The sequence below is a fragment of the Danio rerio genome, chromosome 4, assembly GCF_049306965.1.
Source record: "Danio rerio strain Tuebingen ecotype United States chromosome 4, GRCz12tu, whole genome shotgun sequence".
NCBI lineage: Eukaryota > Metazoa > Chordata > Actinopteri > Cypriniformes > Danionidae > Danio > Danio rerio.
In genome coordinates, this window is record NC_133179.1 from 67,977,816 (window position 1) to 67,999,964 (window position 22,149).

A 22,149-nucleotide genomic window follows, 5' to 3' on the forward strand; every position below is an offset into this window, starting at 1 on the left:
CCGTGCTTTGCACTCTTGCCTTGTATGTTTTGTGTCCTGTTTTCTTAGGTCAGCCTATCAGCACAGTGCTCAAACGACATAGCTTGAAGAAGACGACGGGATCTACAAACGTTCCGCAAAAGAACTTCACTGACGGAAGCGGAAGCGCTAACGAAACAACCTCCCGCTGCAAGCACCTTACATTCCTGGGACGGGAAACCACCGACGGCTGGCTGCGAAATTGCCTCTGGTTCAGATTGGTTTAGAACCGTCCCTCTGCCCAAAACGCCACAGACGTCTGCAAAAGATTGCAGTTCTTGAAACAAAGTTACCTCTGATCCGAGCCGAAGCGTTCGCTTACTTAATGGCAGATAAAATGATGACCTTTCACACGGTCTGCATTCGTTCCGTCAGTAACAGCGGCAGGCCGGTAAAAATAAAATTCTGACATTCCACAGGGCACACTCGCTTGGCGGACAAAAGCCACCGGGGGCTCTCTTTGCGTGTTCCTTCACCTGGTCAAACCGCTTTGAGGGGGGACCTTTCGAGTAGTTTTCGGCGTCAGAACGGGCTCTTCTAGCGACGGGTGGGCAGGCCTTCCACAGGCGCGCGCGGCTCTACTGGAGCAAAAGAGGCTTGGCAAAGGACGAGGAAGAGAGGGAAGCGCCGCTCCAGCGAGAGGGTGCTCGCTGCAGAGCCATTTGAGGAGAGCTGAGCTCCAGCGAGGGGGAGCATGAGCTGTCGCTCCTCCTCCTGTAAGCTGTTTTAATGCGTACACCAACCCCGCCCCTAACCCTACCCCCAGTGACATCACTCGTAGAAGAAGTGCAAAAAAGGTGGAGCTCAAGCTTAAGCTCCCCCTCGCTGGAGCTCAGCTCTCCTCAAATGGCTCTGCAGCGAGCACCACTTGGCTCCAGCCGGGTCCGACGCTACCGCCTGAAATCTGTCTTGAACCACTGTGCTCAGGGGAGAGCGCGAACGCAGTCCCCCCACTACCAGAAATTATGCAGTCGAGATTCCCACATTTGGGGAATTCGCAGGGGTCAGCGTGGCCGGAGTGCAATGGCCAAGCCTCGCCCTGGGTGAACCACCTTCTTGATCATGGTATCTCCCCTGCCAGGTAAGTATGAGTTGCCGGGCGGCGCAAATGGCAGCCGCCGTTTTCTATCGGCCGTACTCCAGGGCGGTGATGCCCAGCCACCGAGCATGGGGAATGGGCCAGCAACCCCTGTCTCCTGACGGCGCTGTACTTGCAGCAGACGTGCCTGTGCCTGCAAACCACTCGCTAGTAACTGTGGCAACGCATGAAGAGTTTGAGCTTCCTCCAGATGCTTGCTCTGTGTTTTGTCATCAGTTGGGGCTGCCAACACATGGATTCCACCGGACGCACTCGATCTGGGGATAACAGACCCTCTATGGGGGGAGGGGATCCTCCTGTTCTTTCTTTCTTTTCCTCCATCTGTTTTCTTTCTCTACAGATGCCGTTTTTCTCTGCTTAGTTTCTGATTTGGTCTATTTGGACATGTCGACCTCCTGCTTTGCTGCGGTTCGGACCGCCTTTGCCTAGAGCTCCGTGCTTTGCACTCTTGCCTTGTATGTTTTGTGTCCTGTTTTCTTAGGTCAGCCTATCAGCACAGTGCTCAAACGACATAGCTTGAAGAAGACGACGGGATCTACAAACGTTCCGCAAAAGAACTTCACTGACGGAAGCGGAAGCGCTAACGAAACAACCTCCCGCTGCAAGCACCTTACATTCCTGGGACGGGAAACCACCGACGGCTGGCTGCGAAATTGCCTCTGGTTCAGATTGGTTTAGAACCGTCCCTCTGCCCAAAACGCCACAGACGTCTGCAAAAGATTGCAGTTCTTGAAACAAAGTTACCTCTGATCCGAGCCGAAGCGTTCGCTTACTTAATGGCAGATAAAATGATGACCTTTCACACGGTCTGCATTCGTTCCGTCAGTAACAGCGGCAGGCCGGTAAAAATAAAATTCTGACATTCCACAGGGCACACTCGCTTGGCGGACAAAAGCCACCGGGGGCTCTCTTTGCGTGTTCCTTCACCTGGTCAAACCGCTTTGAGGGGGGACCTTTCGAGTAGTTTTCGGCGTCAGAACGGGCTCTTCTAGCGACGGGTGGGCAGGCCTTCCACAGGCGCGCGCGGCTCTACTGGAGCAAAAGAGGCTTGGCAAAGGACGAGGAAGAGAGGGAAGCGCCGCTCCAGCGAGAGGGTGCTCGCTGCAGAGCCATTTGAGGAGAGCTGAGCTCCAGCGAGGGGGAGCATGAGCTGTCGCTCCTCCTCCTGTAAGCTGTTTTAATGCGTACACCAACCCCGCCCCTAACCCTACCCCCAGTGACATCACTCGTAGAAGAAGTGCAAAAAAGGTGGAGCTCAAGCTTAAGCTCCCCCTCGCTGGAGCTCAGCTCTCCTCAAATGGCTCTGCAGCGAGCACCACTTGGCTCCAGCCGGGTCCGACGCTACCGCCTGAACTCTGTCTTGAACCACTGTGCTCAGGGGAGAGCGCGAACGCAGTCCCCCACTACCAGAAATTATGCAGTCGAGATTCCCACATTTGGGGAATTCGCAGGGGTCAGCGTGGCCGGAGTGCAATGGCCAAGCCTCGCCCTGGGTGAACCACCTTCTTGATCATGGTATCTCCCCTGCCAGGTAAGTATGAGTTGCCGGGCGGCGCAAATGGCAGCCGCCGTTTTCTATCGGCCGTACTCCAGGGCGGTGATGCCCAGCCACCGAGCATGGGGAATGGGCCAGCAACCCCTGTCTCCTGACGGCGCTGTACTTGCAGCAGACGTGCCTGTGCCTGCAAACCACTCGCTAGTAACTGTGGCAACGCATGAAGAGTTTGAGCTTCCTCCAGATGCTTGCTCTGTGTTTTGTCATCAGTTGGGGCTGCCAACACATGGATTCCACCGGACGCACTCGATCTGGGGATAACAGACCCTCTATGGGGGGAGGGGATCCTCCTGTTCTTTCTTTCTTTTCCTCCATCTGTTTTCTTTCTCTACAGATGCCGTTTTTCTCTGCTTAGTTTCTGATTTGGTCTATTTGGACATGTCGACCTCCTGCTTTGCTGCGGTTCGGACCGCCTTTGCCTAGAGCTCCGTGCTTTGCACTCTTGCCTTGTATGTTTTGTGTCCTGTTTTCTTAGGTCAGCCTATCAGCACAGTGCTCAAACGACATAGCTTGAAGAAGACGACGGGATCTACAAACGTTCCGCAAAAGAACTTCACTGACGGAAGCGGAAGCGCTAACGAAACAACCTCCCGCTGCAAGCACCTTACATTCCTGGGACGGGAAACCACCGACGGCTGGCTGCGAAATTGCCTCTGGTTCAGATTGGTTTAGAACCGTCCCTCTGCCCAAAACGCCACAGACGTCTGCAAAAGATTGCAGTTCTTGAAACAAAGTTACCTCTGATCCGAGCCGAAGCGTTCGCTTACTTAATGGCAGATAAAATGATGACCTTTCACACGGTCTGCATTCGTTCCGTCAGTAACAGCGGCAGGCCGGTAAAAATAAAATTCTGACATTCCACAGGGCACACTCGCTTGGCGGACAAAAGCCACCGGGGGCTCTCTTTGCGTGTTCCTTCACCTGGTCAAACCGCTTTGAGGGGGGACCTTTCGAGTAGTTTTCGGCGTCAGAACGGGCTCTTCTAGCGACGGGTGGGCAGGCCTTCCACAGGCGCGCGCGGCTCTACTGGAGCAAAAGAGGCTTGGCAAAGGACGAGGAAGAGAGGGAAGCGCCGCTCCAGCGAGAGGGTGCTCGCTGCAGAGCCATTTGAGGAGAGCTGAGCTCCAGCGAGGGGGAGCATGAGCTGTCGCTCCTCCTCCTGTAAGCTGTTTTAATGCGTACACCAACCCCGCCCCTAACCCTACCCCCAGTGACATCACTCGTAGAAGAAGTGCAAAAAAGGTGGAGCTCAAGCTTAAGCTCCCCCTCGCTGGAGCTCAGCTCTCCTCAAATGGCTCTGCAGCGAGCACCACTTGGCTCCAGCCGGGTCCGACGCTACCGCCTGAACTCTGTCTTGAACCACTGTGCTCAGGGGAGAGCGCGAACGCAGTCCCCCACTACCAGAAATTATGCAGTCGAGATTCCCACATTTGGGGAATTCGCAGGGGTCAGCGTGGCCGGAGTGCAATGGCCAAGCCTCGCCCTGGGGGAACCACCTTCTTGATCATGGTATCTCCCCTGCCAGGTAAGTATGAGTTGCCGGGCGGCGCAAATGGCAGCCGCCGTTTTCTATCGGCCGTACTCCAGGGCGGTGATGCCCAGCCACCGAGCATGGGGAATGGGCCAGCAACCCCTGTCTCCTGACGGCGCTGTACTTGCAGCAGACGTGCCTGTGCCTGCAAACCACTCGCTAGTAACTGTGGCAACGCATGAAGAGTTTGAGCTTCCTCCAGATGCTTGCTCTGTGTTTTGTCATCAGTTGGGGCTGCCAACACATGGATTCCACCGGACGCACTCGATCTGGGGATAACAGACCCTCTATGGGGGGAGGGGATCCTCCTGTTCTTTCTTTCTTTTCCTCCATCTGTTTTCTTTCTCTACAGATGCCGTTTTTCTCTGCTTAGTTTCTGATTTGGTCTATTTGGACATGTCGACCTCCTGCTTTGCTGCGGTTCGGACCGCCTTTGCCTAGAGCTCCGTGCTTTGCACTCTTGCCTTGTATGTTTTGTGTCCTGTTTTCTTAGGTCAGCCTATCAGCACAGTGCTCAAACGACATAGCTTGAAGAAGACGACGGGATCTACAAACGTTCCGCAAAAGAACTTCACTGACGGAAGCGGAAGCGCTAACGAAACAACCTCCCGCTGCAAGCACCTTACATTCCTGGGACGGGAAACCACCGACGGCTGGCTGCGAAATTGCCTCTGGTTCAGATTGGTTTAGAACCGTCCCTCTGCCCAAAACGCCACAGACGTCTGCAAAAGATTGCAGTTCTTGAAACAAAGTTACCTCTGATCCGAGCCGAAGCGTTCGCTTACTTAATGGCAGATAAAATGATGACCTTTCACACGGTCTGCATTCGTTCCGTCAGTAACAGCGGCAGGCCGGTAAAAATAAAATTCTGACATTCCACAGGGCACACTCGCTTGGCGGACAAAAGCCACCGGGGGCTCTCTTTGCGTGTTCCTTCACCTGGTCAAACCGCTTTGAGGGGGGACCTTTCGAGTAGTTTTCGGCGTCAGAACGGGCTCTTCTAGCGACGGGTGGGCAGGCCTTCCACAGGCGCGCGCGGCTCTACTGGAGCAAAAGAGGCTTGGCAAAGGACGAGGAAGAGAGGGAAGCGCCGCTCCAGCGAGAGGGTGCTCGCTGCAGAGCCATTTGAGGAGAGCTGAGCTCCAGCGAGGGGGAGCATGAGCTGTCGCTCCTCCTCCTGTAAGCTGTTTTAATGCGTACACCAACCCCGCCCCTAACCCTACCCCCAGTGACATCACTCGTAGAAGAAGTGCAAAAAAGGTGGAGCTCAAGCTTAAGCTCCCCCTCGCTGGAGCTCAGCTCTCCTCAAATGGCTCTGCAGCGAGCACCACTTGGCTCCAGCCGGGTCCGACGCTACCGCCTGAACTCTGTCTTGAACCACTGTGCTCAGGGGAGAGCGCGAACGCAGTCCCCCACTACCAGAAATTATGCAGTCGAGATTCCCACATTTGGGGAGTTCGCAGACATCTGCCCAGGGAACGTGCAATGGTAACTGTAGACTGTAGACTCTCGTCCAACGAGAAGCCGCGATTGTCTACAGTTTGCTTAGACCCTGGGCTAATCGGAGGGATGCATTGTCTAAAGTTTAAAATCAGGGCCAATCAGCGCTGAGAATTTTCCAAAGTTTCTCTTGCTCTGAATGCTCAATTTATCGGGTCAGAAAGTTCATCTGCTGTCGAGATTAATTCGTATGTTAAAGTGATTTTGTGTGGAAAGTTATTTTTATACTGTTATATTGATGCACAGTATGTTTTGTTCACGACATGTTTGAAATATCTCACTTTTTGAGCAGTATTCGTGAGGCTGCGCCTTCAGAAAGTACACCTGTTGTTGAGATTTCGTGTGGTAAGTTATTTTTATACTGTTATATTGATGCACAATATGTTCTGGTTACATCACGTTCGAAGTTTTTCACTCTTTGTGCAGCATTTTGTCTTTGTTCATGAGGCTGCGCTGTCAGCAAATACACCTCTCATAGTGATTTAGAGCGGTAGGTTATTTTTATCCTGTTCTGATAAACAGTATGTTTTGCTCACATCACATTTAAAATATTTCACTGTGTGTGCAGTATTTTGTCTGTGTGCCTGACGCTGCGCTGTCAGACGTTCATCCATTACAGAGATTTTGTGCGGTAAGTTATTTTTATTGTTACATTAATGCTAAGGTCACATCATGTTTGAAATATCTCATTCTTTGTGCAGTGTTTGGTCTGTGCTGGTGACGCTGTGTCGTCAGAAAGTTCACCTGTCCTAGAGATTTCGTGTTGTAGGTTATTTTTATACTGTGATATTACTTATATGTATATATGGCTGCAAAAAACCTGAAAAAGTTTAGCTTATGTATTATTTTCAACGCTCGTGTCGGTTTGATAGCTCCATTTACATAGTAAACAGTTGTTTCATTAAAATATAGCAACCATCATGCTAATAAATAAATATCCCTTCATATACAGCAATATATGTGACCATGACAATTATTATCATTAGTTGTTACTATGAGAAGTAAAGAACATTTTAAGATCTTAGCTGGGACAAAACATATGATCCATACCTGTACACAGTAAAATCATCAGAGTAAAATTTACTCAGTTCAGAGAACATTTGGTCCCTCTCTAAATTGAGCAAAATTTACTCAGCAGCAGAGTAAAGTTAATGAGCCGATGATGAGTTTAATTAAGTGATGATTGAGCACTGATGATGAACACCTGCTGTTAATATGCAGAAACAGAAGAGAAGCAGCAGCAGCTACGCTCATTGCTTACCTGATTGACTTTATTTCTGTCAGATGTTCAAAAAATCCATATGAGACTGTGGCGAGGGGGCGTGGCCGAGAGCCGTGGGAACGGAGTAAGGCCACCGTGTAAGTGGATACACCTGCGGTGCGCACCTGCCTCGGATCCCACGGAAGGAGCTCTGGACCATAAAAGGAGGAACTATGGCAGAGGAAGCCGAGAGAGGACCGGGCCCGGACATATTTTACTTTTGCTTTCAGTTTGACAGCAGTCTTCGTGAGGAGCTGCCGTCCGTCCGTTTTGGTTTAGACACGGAGACTGCCGTCCCTGTTATTAATAAATATTTTAAAACTGCGTCGGTTCTCCGCCTCCTTCTTTCTGGCGGCCAAAGGGGCATGAACTTTATTACAGTGGTGCCGAAGCCCGGGAGAAGGAGGGACGCGTTGTCCTGAGAGAGGGGCGAGTGTTTGGGAGTTAACCCGAGTGGGGGAGAAACCTGTTCGTCTGCCCAGAGTGCCGGGGTGGCCTGAGGCTGGCGAGGAAAGGATCTGCCTGCTGCCGTCTCCCAGCTTGGGGAGGAGCAGGAGACGCAGGGCTCACCACCGAAGGGGAAAGTGCTGAAGGGAGCCATCCCACAGAACCCGGGGGAGTTGCCACGATCCACCATGATGCCAGAGCCTGCATCCATCCACGGAAGCGGAGCAGGAGACCAGAGAAGCCGCCAGCCAGCCAGGAGAACCGCCGCCGGACGCCAGAAGACAGACGGGTGGATAGATTCCTCCACAGGGCTCCCAGCACGTCGTCGCATCTCTCAGCTGGTGGAGGACCGAGTGGCAGCGTGTCTGGAGAACCGAACCCCAATTTTTTTTTCTTTTTCCTCTCTCCCCTTTCCTGGTCTACTCTGTCTTTCCTTTTTTTCATCTCCTGTTCTCTCGGCCCATCTCATATAGGTCTCGCAGGGGCTGTGGCGCCAACCCCCCATTGTCTCCGTGAGGAGCTGCCGTCCCTGTTATTAATAAATATTTTTAAACTACGTCGGTTCTCCGCCTCCTTCTTCCAGGCGGCCAAAGGGCCGTGAACTTTATTACAGAGACTTATAGTGAAGTCCAGTGTTGTAATGAGAAACTAAATCATTTGGTGATGAAAGGTTAGTAATTTCAGGAAGAGAGTTAATACTAGCAAAAAAAGGATTCTAAATTAATATGTTTTATGTTACGGAAGGAAATAGTACGGAGAGATTTGGTGGAAGAAAGAGAGAGTGCAAAATTAAATCAGAGGAGAAAATTATCCGTTATAGGGAGTTCCTCAGCAGAGAGGTCAATGGGTGAAACACCAGAGCAGCAGATGAGGTTGAGGGTGTGTCCTTTAGAGTGTGTGGGAACATTGACATGCTGTTGAAGTCCAAAGCTCTCAAGACAGGATATAAAATCTCTTGTAAGGGAGTTATTAAAATTATCCACATAAATATTAAAATCTCCTAAAACTATAATATTAGGTGAGAGGGTGGTAATATGTGTTAAAAAGCAGCAAAGTCATTTAGAAATTCATTATTTAGTTTGGGTGGACGATAAATTATGGCAACATTTGTAGGTGTGGATCCAGAAAGTTTTGAAATCATAGATTCGAATGAAGGAATAATGTGAAAATGTTTTTAAAGGAAAATGAGAAAGATTTTCAAGAATGTGTTCTCAAAAATTTCTACATTTGTTTCAGAAACAAAGTGCATAAAAGACCAGTTTCAGAACAATTTTGGAAAAAAAATATTTGTGGAAATAGACGAAGAGGGAATCTGGAAGAATTTAAAATGGAAATATTTAGACGCAAAAATTGAAACGTTGGATTATTTCATCCGACATAATGTTATTTTCACTGAAACAAAACTGGCACAAATTGGAAGCAGTGAGAATGCATTATGCAAAATATGTGGACTGGAAAATGAAGGTATTATGCATTTGTTTTTAAAATGTGTTGAATTTAATACATTTATGGCAAAGTTAAAAGAAAGTATTAAACAAATGATGAAAAGTAAAACAGAGCAGATTGAGGAGGAGACAGAATGGAGGAACCTGATGGATCTTCTCTGTCCCCACCCTGTGGCCCTCAGCAGCCCTCTCGACGTCACATGGCCTTAGACTGCAGAGTAGTGACCCCTGAACCCCATTGGTGTCACCTGTGGCTTTGAAGGGTGCTCATGCTTGTTGAAATTAAACAAATTACCCAATATGGTAAAAAATCAAAGGCGGGAACTGGCATAATTAGCCATGTGCTTTCTGGGGTATGACAGGTGCATATTAATTAGCCATGTGCTGTAGATTGCTCTCATTGTATATCATTTATTACATAATTTGAAAAAGAAAATCCATTTTAAATGAATTGGGTAACATATAATAATAAGTATTATATTTTAATAAATGTATTACATTATATTCAAATATAATTGTATGTTTATTTGCAACATAACTAAATATAGCTTTTTTGAATTGCATGTCAGTTAGATAAAATGTTTTTATGATTGGGACTTATATTTCACACCTTTTAAGAAATAAAATATTTTAAAAGTTCAATAATAAACATACTGAAATATTGACTTTTAAATGTTTTAGAATTTTGTCAATTATATTGACCGCAATGTTCAGGTAACTTATTTATTAATATTAAATAACACATAATAAAATATTTAAACAACTGATTAAACTAAATATAGTACCTAAAATATTAGGTTGTAGGATATAAGAAATATTACATTAAAATACTTTCAAATTTAAATTTCAGGCATTGATATTTAAATAGGTTTGTCATTTTTTTAAAGTTTAATAAATTATTTAAAAATTCAATTAAATATATTTTAAAATATTTCATTTACATCAATGTTTACAGTTATATTTACATATACACATATTTTTAGGTGTTACTGCATTTACATTGAACATTTACTTAAATTTAATTTACAATATAATTTTATACCATTTTATTTTAACTGTTAGCTAAACTACAGTTTATAACTTGTTTATGAATAATATACAGAACCCTAATATTACCATCCTTTAAATTACACAATGATAACATTAAAGCAACCACATGAATATGTGTACGCAGTGTATTTTTGGAAGTTTAATTTTATCCTTCAACTCTTGTTTGCAATAAATGAATAGAAAAAAATGATGTAAAGTGTAATATAAATATTGTGTAAAGTTATTCAAGTCACAACAGATAACCCACTCTTGGGACACTGTAGCTACTAAACAAATATCTTTAAAAAAAAGCTGAAATGTACACAGAGATTAGAAATAAAATAAAAAAAATGTTTATTTACACAAAATATATAAGTATTTATTACTTAACATACTTAACATATTAGGGCAGTGCAATATAGCGTAAAATTATTTTATTAATCACAACAGTTTACGCAATATTTTTAAAAAATCACAAACGTATGATAAATTATTATTTTATAAACTACCTTCCCAGTAGTTGCTGCTCGGCTATTTGCTAGAGCAGCTCAAAGCTTAACGCAGAGCTGAAAATAAACACTAATAGCAGAAGTTAAGAAGAAAAAAGAAAATGAAAACAGCCAATCAGAGTCAGAATATCTTGCTTATTTGTTTTAAAAAAAAATGATGTTTGCACCTTTACAGTGTTTTTAGACATAGACTTAATTTGTAGAATTAGTTATTTGCATCTGAACAATATCTTTTAACTGTTTAATTTTTTTAAGTAAAAGATTTAATAACACAGTTAAAAAATGCATTTTTGTAGGGAAATGTTATCTTAGAAATAATAGCATTTTCTATGCTATCATAAAGCCCTACAACTTGTACATGTATATTTATATTTGTTTTATACAAAATAAACATTTATCTTGCTTAGTTGTTTTAAAGACTAAATGTTTGCACCTTGACAGTGTTTTTAGACTTATCATTTTTAGAATTAGAGTTAATTGCATCTGAACAATATCTTTTAACCACTTAATATTATTAAGTAAATGATTTGATAACAGAGAAAAAAAATGCATTTTTCTAGGGAAATGTTATTTTAGATATAATCGCGTTTTTCTATGCTATCATAAAGCCCTAAAACATATACATGTATATATCTATTTTTTTGTCAAACAAAATAAAACATTTACAACAAAGCTTGTCGTCTTTATAGTCTATTTTGTCTCCTTTTTTAACTTCCTCTATCTACTGCACCGCTTTATAAATCTCGCTTCCTGGAGGTCCCGCCCAGCGGCCAATCGGAGCGCACGTTCAGTGGAACTTTCTCAAAGAGCCAACGGCACGCTACATGACATGACCAAATTCGGAAGCACGCTTTGTGGAACTTTGCGCCGACCAATACCGAGCCAGACTTCGGGCCAATCAGGAAGAAGGGAAAGTGGAACTGTGGAACAGGAAGGGAACCGAAGATTCTCCCGCAAGAGGCGAAAGGATGACACGCAAATCCGTGAAGTGCTCCATATTGCTGTTTTAGTGCGTGGGTAAAAGTACAGAAATGCAAAAAGACAAAAGGCTTTTCACGATTCCAAATGGTGCATGAGGATGAGTTTAGCAAATCGTGGGAGGTGCTGCTGGGTCAACTGGAAAGTCTACATGCATGGTGAAAACGAATGTGGGATGCTCTGATCGTTTGTTTTGTTGTGCTAATGCACTTCCAAAGCCCTTGCTTTAGTGGGACTTTGCCATAGGCTATCCTGACACTCTAATTTCCCCCTGTCCATAAACTTGGTGACCTACTGCATCAATCAGTGTGCCTAGCACTGACAGGGCCAAAGCTCTGTAGTGCACGGTATATAAGTGGGAACATGGCTCTTCGGGTCCCACCACCTTGAAGGAACATTGCTGGGACTCGAGGCGTACATATGCCCTGAGCCTGACCACTGGTCTGTGCTCGCTACGGTGGCACATATACTAAAATTGGATCGATACAGAGAAGATTAGCATGGCCCCTGCGAAAAGGAACCTGATGGATCTTCTCTGTCCCCACCCTGTGGCCCCCAGCAGTCCTCTCGACGTCACATGGCCTTAGACTGCAAGGTAGTGACCCCTGAACCCCACTGGGGTCACCTGAGACCTCGACAGGTGCTCATGCTTGCTGAAATTAATGAAATTACCCAATATGGTAAAAAAATCAAAGGCGGGAACTGGCATAATTAGCCATGTGCTTTCTGGGGTATGACAGGTGCATATTAATTAGCCATGTGCTGTAGACTGCTCTCATTGTATATCATATATTACATAATTTGAAAAAGAAAATCCATTTTAAATGAATTGAGTAACATAATAATAATAAGTATTATTTTTTAATAAATGTATTACATTATATTCAAATATAATTGTATGTTTATTTGCAACATAACTAAATATAGCTTTATTTGAATTGCATGTGAGTTAGATAAAATGTTTTTATAATTAGGACTTATATTTCACACCTTTTAAGAAATATAATATTTTTTAATAGTTCAATAATAAACATACTGAAATATTGACTTTTAAATGTTTTAGAATTTTGTCAATTATATTGACCGTAATGTTCAGGTAACTTATTTATTAATATTAAATAACACATAATAAAATATTTAAACAACTGATTAAACTAAATATAGTACCTAAAATATTAGGTTGTAGGATATAAGAAATATTACATTAAAATACTTTCAAATTTAAATTTCAGGCATTGATATTTAAATAGGTTTGTCATTTTTTTAAAGTTTAATAAATTACTTAAAAATTCAATTAAATATATTTTAAAATATTTCATTTACATCAATGTTTACAGTTATATTTACATATACACATATTATTTTTAGGTGTTACTGCATTTACATTGAACATTTACTTAAGTTTAATTTACAATATAATTTTATACCATTTTATTTTTACTGTTAGCTAAACTAGAGTTTATAACTTGTTTATGAATAATATACAGAACCCTAATATTACCATACTTTAAATTACACAATGATAACATTAAAGCAACCACATGAATATGTGTACGCAGTGTATTTTTGGAAGTTTAATTTTATCCTTCAACTCTTGTTTGCAATAAATGAATAGAAAACAATTATGAAAAGTGTAATATAAATATTGTGTAAAGTTATTCGAGTCACAACAGATAACTCACTCTTGGGACACTGTAGCTACTGAACAAATATCTTTAAAAAAAAAAGCTGAAATGTACACAGAGATTAGAAATAAAATAGAAAAATGTTTATTTACACAAAATAACTAAGTATTTATACTTTTAACATATTAGGGCAGTACAATATAGCATAAAATTATTTTATTATCACAACAGTTTATGCAATATTTAAAAAAAAAAAAAATCACAAACATATGATAAATTATTATTTTATAAACTACCTTCCCAGTAGTTGCTGCTCGGCTATTTGCTAGAGCAGCTCAAAGCATAACCCAGAGCTGAAAATAAACACTAATAGCAGAAGTTAAGAAGAAAAAAAAGAAAATGACAACAGCCAATAAGAGTCAAAATATCTTGCCTATTTGTTTTAAAGACTAAATGTTTGCACCTTTACAGTGTTTTTAGACTTAGACTTAATTTTTAAAATTAGTTATTTGCATCTGAACAATATCTTTTAACTGTTTAATATTATTAAGTAAATGATTTAATAACACAGATAAAACAATGCATTTTTGTAGGGAAATGTTATTTTAGAAATAATAGCATTTTCTATGCTATCATAAAGCCCTACAACTTGTACATGTATATTTATATTTGTTTTATACAAAATAAACATTTATTTTGCTTAGTTGTTTTAAAGACTAAATGTTTGCACCTTGACAGTGTTTTTAGACTTATAATTTTTAGAATTAGAGTTAATTGCATCTGAACAATATCTTTTAACCACTTAATATTATTAAGTAAATGATTTAATAACACAGAAAAAAATGCATTTTTCTAGGGAAATGTTATTTTAGAAATAATCGCGTTTTTCTATGCTATCATAAAGCCCTAAAACATATACATGTATATATCTATTTTTTGTCAAACAAAATAAACATTTACAACAACGCATGTCGTCTTTATAGTCTATTTTGTCTCCTTTTTTAACTTCCTCTTTCCACTGCACCGCTTTATAAATCGCGCTTCCTGGAGGTCCCGCCCAGCGGCCAATCGGAGCGCACGTTCAGTGGAACTTTCTCAAAAGAGCCAACGGCACGCTACATGACATGACCAAATTCGGAAGCACGCTTTGTGGAACTTTGCGCCGACCAATACCGAGCCAGACTTCGGGCCAATCAGGAAGAAGGGAAAGTGGAACTGTGGAACAGGAAGGGAACCGAAGATTCTCCCGCAAGAGGCGAAAGGATGACACGCAAATCCGTGAAGTGCTCCATATTGCTGTTTTAGTGCGTGGGTAAAAGTACAGAAATGCAAAAAGACAAAAGGCTTTTCACGATTCCAAATGGTGCATGAGGATGAGTTTAGCAAATCGTGGGAGGTGCTGCTGGGTCAACTGGAAAGTCTACATGCATGGTGAAAACGAATGTGGGATGCTCTGATCGTTTGTTTTGTTGTGCTAATGCACTTCCAAAGCCCTTGCTTTAGTGGGACTTTGCCATAGGCTATCCTGACACTCTAATTTCCCCCTGTCCATAAACTTGGTGACCTACTGCATCAATCAGTGTGCCTAGCACTGACAGGGCCAAAGCTCTGTAGTGCACGGTATATAAGTGGGAACATGGCTCTTCGGGTCCCACCACCTTGAAGGAACATTGCTGGGACTCGAGGCGTACATATGCCCTGAGCCTGACCGCTGGTCTGTGCTCGCTACGGTGGCACATATACTAAAATTGGATCGATACAGAGAAGATTAGCATGGCCCCTGCGAAAGGATGACACGCAAATCCGTGAAGCGCTCCATATTGCTGTTTTAGTGCGTGCGTAAAAGTACAGAAATGAAAAAGACAAAAGGCTTTTCACGATTCCAAATGGTGCATGAGGATGGGTTTAGCAAATCGTGGGAGGTGCTGCTGGGTCAACTGGAAAGTCTACATGCATGGTGAAAACGAATGTGGGATGCTTTGATCGTTTGCTTTGTTGTGCAACCAATGCACTTCCAAAGCCCTTGCTTTACTGGGACTTTGCCATAGGCTATCCTGACACTCTAATTTCCCCCTGTCCATAAACTTGGTGACCTACTGCATCAATCAGTGTGCCTAGCACTGACAGGGCCAAAGCTCTGTAGTGCACGGCATACAAGTGGGAACATTTCTCTCCAGGTCCCACCACCTTGGAGGAACATTGCTGGGACTCGAGGCGTACATATGCCCTGAGCCTGTCCACTCGTCCGTGCTCGCTACGGTGGCACATATACTAAAATTGGATCGATACAGAGAAGATTAGCATGGCCCCTGCGAAAGAATGACACGCAAATCCGTGAAGCGCTCCATATTGCTGTTTTAGTGCGTGGGTAAAAGTACAGAAATGCAAAAAGACAAAAGGCTTTTTACGATTCCAAATGTTGCATGAGGATGGGTTTAGCAAATCGTGGGAGGTGCTGCTGGGTCAACTGGAAAGTCTACATGCATGGTGAAAACGAATGTGGGATGCTTTGATCATTTGTTTTGTTGTGCAACCAATGCACTTCCAAAGCCCTTGCTTTACTGGGACTTTGCCATAGGCTATCCTGACACTCTAATTTCCCCCTGTCCATAAACTTGGTGACCTACTGCATCAATCAGTGTGCCTAGCACTGACAGGGCCAAAGCTCTGTAGTGCACGGCATACAAGTGGGAACATGGCTCTCCAGGTCCCACCACCTTGGAGGAACATTGCTGGGACTCGAGGCGTACATATGCCCTGAGCCTGACTGCTGATCTGTGCTCGCTACGGTGGCACATATACTAAAATTGGATCGATACAGAGAAGATTAGCATGGCCCCTGCGAAAGGATGACACGCAAATCTGTGAAGCGCTCCATATTGCTTTTTTAGTGTGTGGGTAAAAGTATAGAAATGAAAAAAGACAAAAGGCTTTTCACGTTTCCAAATGGTGCATGAGGATGTGTTTAGCAAATCGTGGGAGGTGCTGCTGGGTCAACTGGAAAGTCTACATGCATGGTGAAAACGAATGTGGGATGCTTTGATCATTTGTTTTGTTGTGCTAATGCACTTCCAAAGCCCTTGCTTTAGTGGGATTGCCATAGGCTATCGTGACACTCTAATTTCCCCCCGTCCATAAACTTGGTGACCTACTGCATCAATCAGTGTGCCTAACACTGACAGGGCCAAAGCTCTGTAGTGCACGGTATATAAGTGGGAACATGGCTCTTCGGGTCCCACCACCTTGAAGGAACATTGCTGGGACTCGAGGCGTACATATGCCCTGAGCCTGACCACTGGTCTGTGCTCGCTACGGTGGCACATATACTAAAATTGGATCGATACAGAGAAGATTAGCATGGCCCCTGCGAAAGGATGACACGCAAATCCGTGAAGCGCTCCATATTGCTGTTTTAGTGCGTGGGTAAAAGTACAGAAATGCAAAAAGACAAAAGGCTTTTCACGTTTCCAAATGGTGCATGACGATGGGTTTAGCAAATCGTGGGAGGTGCTGCTGGGTCAACTGGAAAGTCTACATGCATGGTGACAACGAATGTGGGATGCTTTGATCATTTGTTTTGTTGTGCTAATGCACTTCCAAAGCCCTTGCTTTAGTGGGATTGCCATAGGCTATCCTGACACTCTAATTTCCCCCCGTCCATAAACTTGGTGACCTACTGCATCAATCAGTGTGCCTAGCACTGACAGGGCCAAAGCTCTGTAGTGCACGGCATACAAGTGGGAACATGGCTCTCCGGTTCCCACCACCCTGGAGGAACATTGCTGGGACTCGAGGCGTACATATGCCCTGAGCCTGACCACTGGTCTGTGCTCGCTACGGTGGCACATATACTAAAATTGGATCGATACAGAGAAGATTAGCATGGCCCCTGCGAAAGGATGACACGCAAATCCGTGAAGCGCTCCATATAGCTGTTTTAGTGCGTGCGTAAAAGTACAGAAATGAAAAAGACAAAAGGCTTTTCACGATTCCAAATGGTGCATGAGGATGGGTTTAGCAAATCGTGGGAGGTGCTGCTGGGTCAACTGGAAAGTCTACATGCATGGTGAAAACGAATGTGGGATGCTTTGATCGTTTGCTTTGTTGTGCAACCAATGCACTTCCAAAGCCCTTGCTTTACTGGGACTTTGCCATAGGCTATCCTGACACTCTAATTTCCCCCTGTCCATAAACTTGGTGACCTACTGCATCAATCAGTGTGCCTAGCACTGACAGGGCCAAAGCTCTGTAGTGCACGGCATACAAGTGGGAACATGGCTCTCCAGGTCCCACCACCTTGGAGGAACATTGCTGGGACTCGAGGCGTACATATGCCCTAAGCCTGACTGCTGATCTGTGCTCGCTACGGTGGCACATATACTAAAATTGGATCGATACAGAGAAGATTAGCATGGCCCCTGCGAAAGGATGACACGCAAATCCGTGAAGCGCTCCATATTGCTGTTTTAGTGCGTGGGTAAAAGTACAGAAATGCAAAAAGACAAAAGGCTTTTTACGATTCCAAATGTTGCATGAGGATGGGTTTAGCAAATCGTGGGAGGTGCTGCTGGGTCAACTGGAAAGTCTACATGCATGGTGAAAACGAATGTGGGATGCTTTGATCATTTGTTTTGTTGTGCAACCAATGCACTTCCAAAGCCCTTGCTTTACTGGGACTTTGCCATAGGCTATCCTGACACTCTAATTTCCCCCTGTCCATAAACTTGGTGACCTACTGCATCAATCAGTGTGCCTAGCACTGACAGGGCCAAAGCTCTGTAGTGCACGGCATACAAGTGGGAACATGGCTCTCCAGGTCCCACCACCTTGGAGGAACATTGCTGGGACTCGAGGCGTACATATGCCCTGAGCCTGACTGCTGATCTGTGCTCGCTACGGTGGCACATATACTAAAATTGGATCGATACAGAGAAGATTAGCATGGCCCCTGCGAAAGGATGACACGCAAATCTGTGAAGCGCTCCATATTGCTTTTTTAGTGTGTGGGTAAAAGTATAGAAATGAAAAAAAACAAAAGGCTTTTCACGTTTCCAAATGGTGCATGAGGATGTGTTTAGCAAATCGTGGGAGGTGCTGCTGGGTCAACTGGAAAGTCTACATGCATGGTGAAAACGAATGTGGGATGCTTTGATCATTTGTTTTGTTGTGCTAATGCACTTCCAAAGCCCTTGCTTTAGTGGGATTGCCATAGGCTATCGTGACACTCTAATTTCCCCCCGTCCATAAACTTGGTGACCTACTGCATCAATCAGTGTGCCTAACACTGACAGGGCCAAAGCTCTGTAGTGCACGGTATATAAGTGGGAACATGGCTCTTCGGGTCCCACCACCTTGAAGGAACATTGCTGGGACTCGAGGCGTACATATGCCCTGAGCCTGACCACTGGTCTGTGCTCGCTACGGTGGCACATATACTAAAATTGGATCGATACAGAGAAGATTAGCATGGCCCCTGCGAAAGGATGATACGCAAATCCGTGAAGCGCTCCATATTGCTGTTTTAGTGCGTGGGTAAAAGTACAGAAATGAAAAAGACAAAAGGCTTTTCACGATTCCAAATGGTGCATGAGGATGGGTTTAGCAAATCGTGGGAGGTGCTGCTGGGTCAACTGGAAAGTCTACATGCATGGTGAAAACGAATGTGGGATGCTTTGATCGTTTGCTTTGTTGTGCAACCAATGCACTTCCAAAGCCCTTGCTTTACTGGGACTTTGCCATAGGCTATCCCGACACTCTAATTTCCCCCTGTCCATAAACTTGGTGACCTACTGCATCAATCAGTGTGCCTAGCACTGACAGGGCCAAAGCTCTGTAGTGCACGGCATACAAGTGGGAACATGGCTCTCCAGGTCCCACCACCTTGGAGGAACATTGCTGGGACTCGAGGCGTACATATGCCCTGAGCCTGTCCACTCGTCCGTGCTCGCTACGGTGGCACATATACTAAAATTGGATCGATACAGAGATTAGCATGGCCCCTGCGAAAGGATGACACGCAAATCCGTGAAGCGCTCCATATTGCTGTTTTAGTGCGTGGGTAAAAGTACAGAAATGATAAAAGACAAAAGGCTTTTCACGATTCCAAATGTTGCATGAGGATGGGTTTAGCAAATCGTGGGAGGTGCTGCTGGGTCAACTGGAAAGTCTACATGCATGGTGAAAACGAATGTGGGATGCTTTGATCATTTGTTTTGTTGTGCAACCAATGCACTTCCAAAGCCCTTGCTTTACTGGGACTTTGCCATAGGCTATCCTGACACTCTAATTTCCCCCTGTCCATAAACTTGGTGACCTACTGCATCAATCAGTGTGCCTAGCACTGACAGGGCCAAAGCTCTGTAGTGCACGGCATACAAGTGGGAACATGGCTCTCCAGGTCCCACCACCTTGGAGGAACATTGCTGGGACTCGAGGCGTACATATGCCCTGAGCCTGACTGCTGATCTGTGCTCGCTACGGTGGCACATATACTAAAATTGGATCGATACAGAGAAGATTAGCATGGCCCCTGCGAAAGGATGACACGCAAATCCGTGAAGCGCTCCATATTGCTTTTTTAGTGCGTGGGTAAAAGTACAGAAATGAAAAAAGACAAAAGGCTTTTCACGTTTCCAAATGGTGCATGACGATGGGTTTAGCAAATCGTGGGAGGTGCTGCTGGGTCAACTGGAAAGTCTACATACATGGTGACAACGAATGTGGGATGCTTTGATCATTTGTTTTGTTGTGCTAATGCACTTCCAAAGCCCTTGCTTTAGTGGGATTGCCATAGGCTATCCTGACACTCTAATTTCCCCCCAGCCATAAACTTGGTGACCTACTGCATCAATCAGTGTGCCTAGCACTGACAGGGCCAAAGCTCTGTAGTGCACGGCATACAAGTGGGAACATGGCTCTCCGGTTCCCACCACCCTGGAGGAACATTGCTGGGACTCGAGGCGTACATATGCCCTGAGCCTGACCACTGGTCTGTGCTCGCTACGGTGGCACATATACTAAAATTGGATCGATACAGAGAAGATTAGCATGGCCCCTGCGAAAAGGAACCTGATGGATCTTCTCTGTCCCCACCCTGTGGCCCCCAGCAGTCCTCTCGACGTCACATGGCCTTAGACTGCAGGGTAGTGACCCCTGAACCCCATTGGGGTCACCTGTAGCCTTGAAGGGTGCTCATGCTTGTTGAAATTAAACAAATTACCCAATATGGTAAAAAATCAAAGGCGGGAACTGGCATAATTAGCCATGTGCTTTCTGGGGTATGACAGGTGCATATTAATTAGCCATGTGCTGTAGACTGCTCTCATTGTATATCATATATTACATAATTTAAAAAAGAAAATCCATTTTAAATGAATTGAGTAACATATAATAATAAGTATGATTTTTTAATAAATGTATTACATTATATTCAAATATAATTCTATGTTTATTTGCAACATAACTAAATATAGCTTTTTTGAATTGCATGTCAGTTAGATAAAATGTTTTTATAATCAGGACTTATATTTTACACCTTTTAAGAAATAAAATATTTTAATAGTTTAATAATAAACATACTGAAATATTGACTTTTAAATGTTTTAGAATTTTGTCAATTATATTGACCGTAATGTTCAGGTAACTTATTTATTAATATTAAATAACACATAATAAAATATTTAAACAACTGATTAAACTAAATATAGTACCTAAAATATTAGGTTGTAGGATATAAGAAATATTATATTAAAATACTTTCAAATTTAAATTTCAGGCATTAATATTTAAATAGGTTTGTCAATTTTTTAAAGTTTAATAAATTATTTAAAAATTCAATTAAATATATTTTAAAATATTTCATTTACATCAATGTTTACAGTTATATTTACATATACACATATTATTTTTAGGTGTTACTGCATTTACATTGAACATTTACTCGAGTTTAATTTACAATATAATTTTATACCATTTTTATTTTAACTGTTAGCTAAACTACAGTTTATAACTTGTTTATGAATAATAAACAGAACCCTAATATTACCATCCTTTAAATTACACAATGATAACATTAAAGCAACCACATGAATATGTGTACGCAGTGTACTTTTGGAAGTTTTATTTTATCTTTCAACTCTTGTTTGCAATAAATGAATAGAAAAAAATTATGAAAAGTGTAATATAAATATTGTGTAAAGTTATTCGAGTCACAACAGATAACTCACTCTTGGGACACTGTAGCTACTGAACAAATATCTTTTAAAAAAAAAGCTGAAATGTACACAGAGATTAGAAATAAAATGTTTATTTACACAAAATATATAACCATTTATACTTTTAACATATTAGGGCAGTACAATATAGCGTAAAATTATTTTATTATCACAACAGTTTATGCAATATTTTAAAAAAAAAATAATCACAAACATATGATAAATTATTATTTTATAAACTACCTTCCCAGTAGTTGCTGCTCGGCTATTTGCTAGAGCAGCTCAAAGCTTAACCCAGAGCTGTAAATAAACACTAATAGCAGAAGTTAAGAAGAAAAAAGAAAATGACAACAGCCAATCAGAGTCAGAATATCTTGCCTATTTGTTTTAAAGACTAAATGTTTGCACCTTTACAGTGTTTTTAGACTTAGACTTAATTTTTAGAATTAGTTATTTGCATCTGAACAATATGTTTTAACTGTTTAATATTATTAAGTAAATGATTTAATAACACAGATAAAAAAATGCATTTTTGTAGGGAAATGTTATCTTAGAAATAATAGCATTTTCTATGCTATCATAAAGCCCTAAAACTTATACATGTATATATCTATTTGTTTTATACAAAATAAACATTTATCTTGCTTAATTGTTTTAAAGACTAAATGTTTGCACCTTGACAGTGTTTTTAGACTTATAATTTTTAGAATTAGAGTTAATTGCATCTAAACAATATTTTTCAACCCCTTAATATTATTAAGTAAATGATTTAATAACAGAAAAAAAATCATTTGTCTAGGAAAATGTTATTTTAGAAATAATCGCGATTTTCTATGCTATCATAAAGCCCTAAAACATATACATGTATATATCTATTTTTTGTAAAGCAAAATAAACATTTACAACAAAAGTGGTCGTCTTTATAGTCTGTTTTGTCTC

General features: G+C 42.7%; 1 protein-coding gene, 13 non-coding genes and 2 pseudogenes across 14 annotated transcripts in view; 13 read left to right on the plus strand and 3 right to left on the minus strand.

Annotated features, from left to right (window-relative positions):
* LOC137491262 (tripartite motif-containing protein 16-like) overlaps window positions 1-22,149 on the plus strand; it is a 496,597-nt gene that overhangs the window by 341,560 nt on the left and 132,888 nt on the right. The window lies entirely within an intron of this gene.
* On the minus strand, window positions 943-1,107 carry LOC137494290 (U1 spliceosomal RNA). The gene has a single exon (XR_011014250.2). It is a non-coding gene; the product is annotated as a U1 spliceosomal RNA (small nuclear RNA).
* Window positions 2,493-2,656, minus strand: LOC137494289 (U1 spliceosomal RNA). The gene has a single exon (XR_011014249.1). It is a non-coding gene; the product is annotated as a U1 spliceosomal RNA (small nuclear RNA).
* Window positions 4,042-4,205, minus strand: LOC137494287 (U1 spliceosomal RNA). Its single transcript, XR_011014247.2, has one exon. It is a non-coding gene; the product is annotated as a U1 spliceosomal RNA (small nuclear RNA).
* On the plus strand, window positions 11,818-11,891 carry LOC137495118 (U6 spliceosomal RNA; annotated as a pseudogene).
* LOC137494766 (U6 spliceosomal RNA) lies at window positions 14,716-14,822 on the plus strand. The gene has a single exon (XR_011014712.1). It is a non-coding gene; the product is annotated as a U6 spliceosomal RNA (small nuclear RNA).
* Window positions 15,245-15,351, plus strand: LOC137494969 (U6 spliceosomal RNA). Its single transcript, XR_011014913.1, has one exon. It is a non-coding gene; the product is annotated as a U6 spliceosomal RNA (small nuclear RNA).
* LOC137494780 (U6 spliceosomal RNA) lies at window positions 15,775-15,881 on the plus strand. Its single transcript, XR_011014726.1, has one exon. It is a non-coding gene; the product is annotated as a U6 spliceosomal RNA (small nuclear RNA).
* Window positions 16,300-16,406, plus strand: LOC137494765 (U6 spliceosomal RNA). The gene has a single exon (XR_011014711.1). It is a non-coding gene; the product is annotated as a U6 spliceosomal RNA (small nuclear RNA).
* LOC137494928 (U6 spliceosomal RNA) lies at window positions 16,825-16,931 on the plus strand. Its single transcript, XR_011014872.1, has one exon. It is a non-coding gene; the product is annotated as a U6 spliceosomal RNA (small nuclear RNA).
* Window positions 17,354-17,460, plus strand: LOC137494764 (U6 spliceosomal RNA). Its single transcript, XR_011014710.1, has one exon. It is a non-coding gene; the product is annotated as a U6 spliceosomal RNA (small nuclear RNA).
* On the plus strand, window positions 17,884-17,990 carry LOC137494779 (U6 spliceosomal RNA). The gene has a single exon (XR_011014725.1). It is a non-coding gene; the product is annotated as a U6 spliceosomal RNA (small nuclear RNA).
* On the plus strand, window positions 18,409-18,515 carry LOC137494909 (U6 spliceosomal RNA). Its single transcript, XR_011014853.1, has one exon. It is a non-coding gene; the product is annotated as a U6 spliceosomal RNA (small nuclear RNA).
* On the plus strand, window positions 18,938-19,041 carry LOC137495076 (U6 spliceosomal RNA). Its single transcript, XR_011015021.1, has one exon. It is a non-coding gene; the product is annotated as a U6 spliceosomal RNA (small nuclear RNA).
* LOC137494594 (U6 spliceosomal RNA) lies at window positions 19,465-19,571 on the plus strand. The gene has a single exon (XR_011014540.1). It is a non-coding gene; the product is annotated as a U6 spliceosomal RNA (small nuclear RNA).
* LOC137495117 (U6 spliceosomal RNA) lies at window positions 19,990-20,063 on the plus strand (annotated as a pseudogene).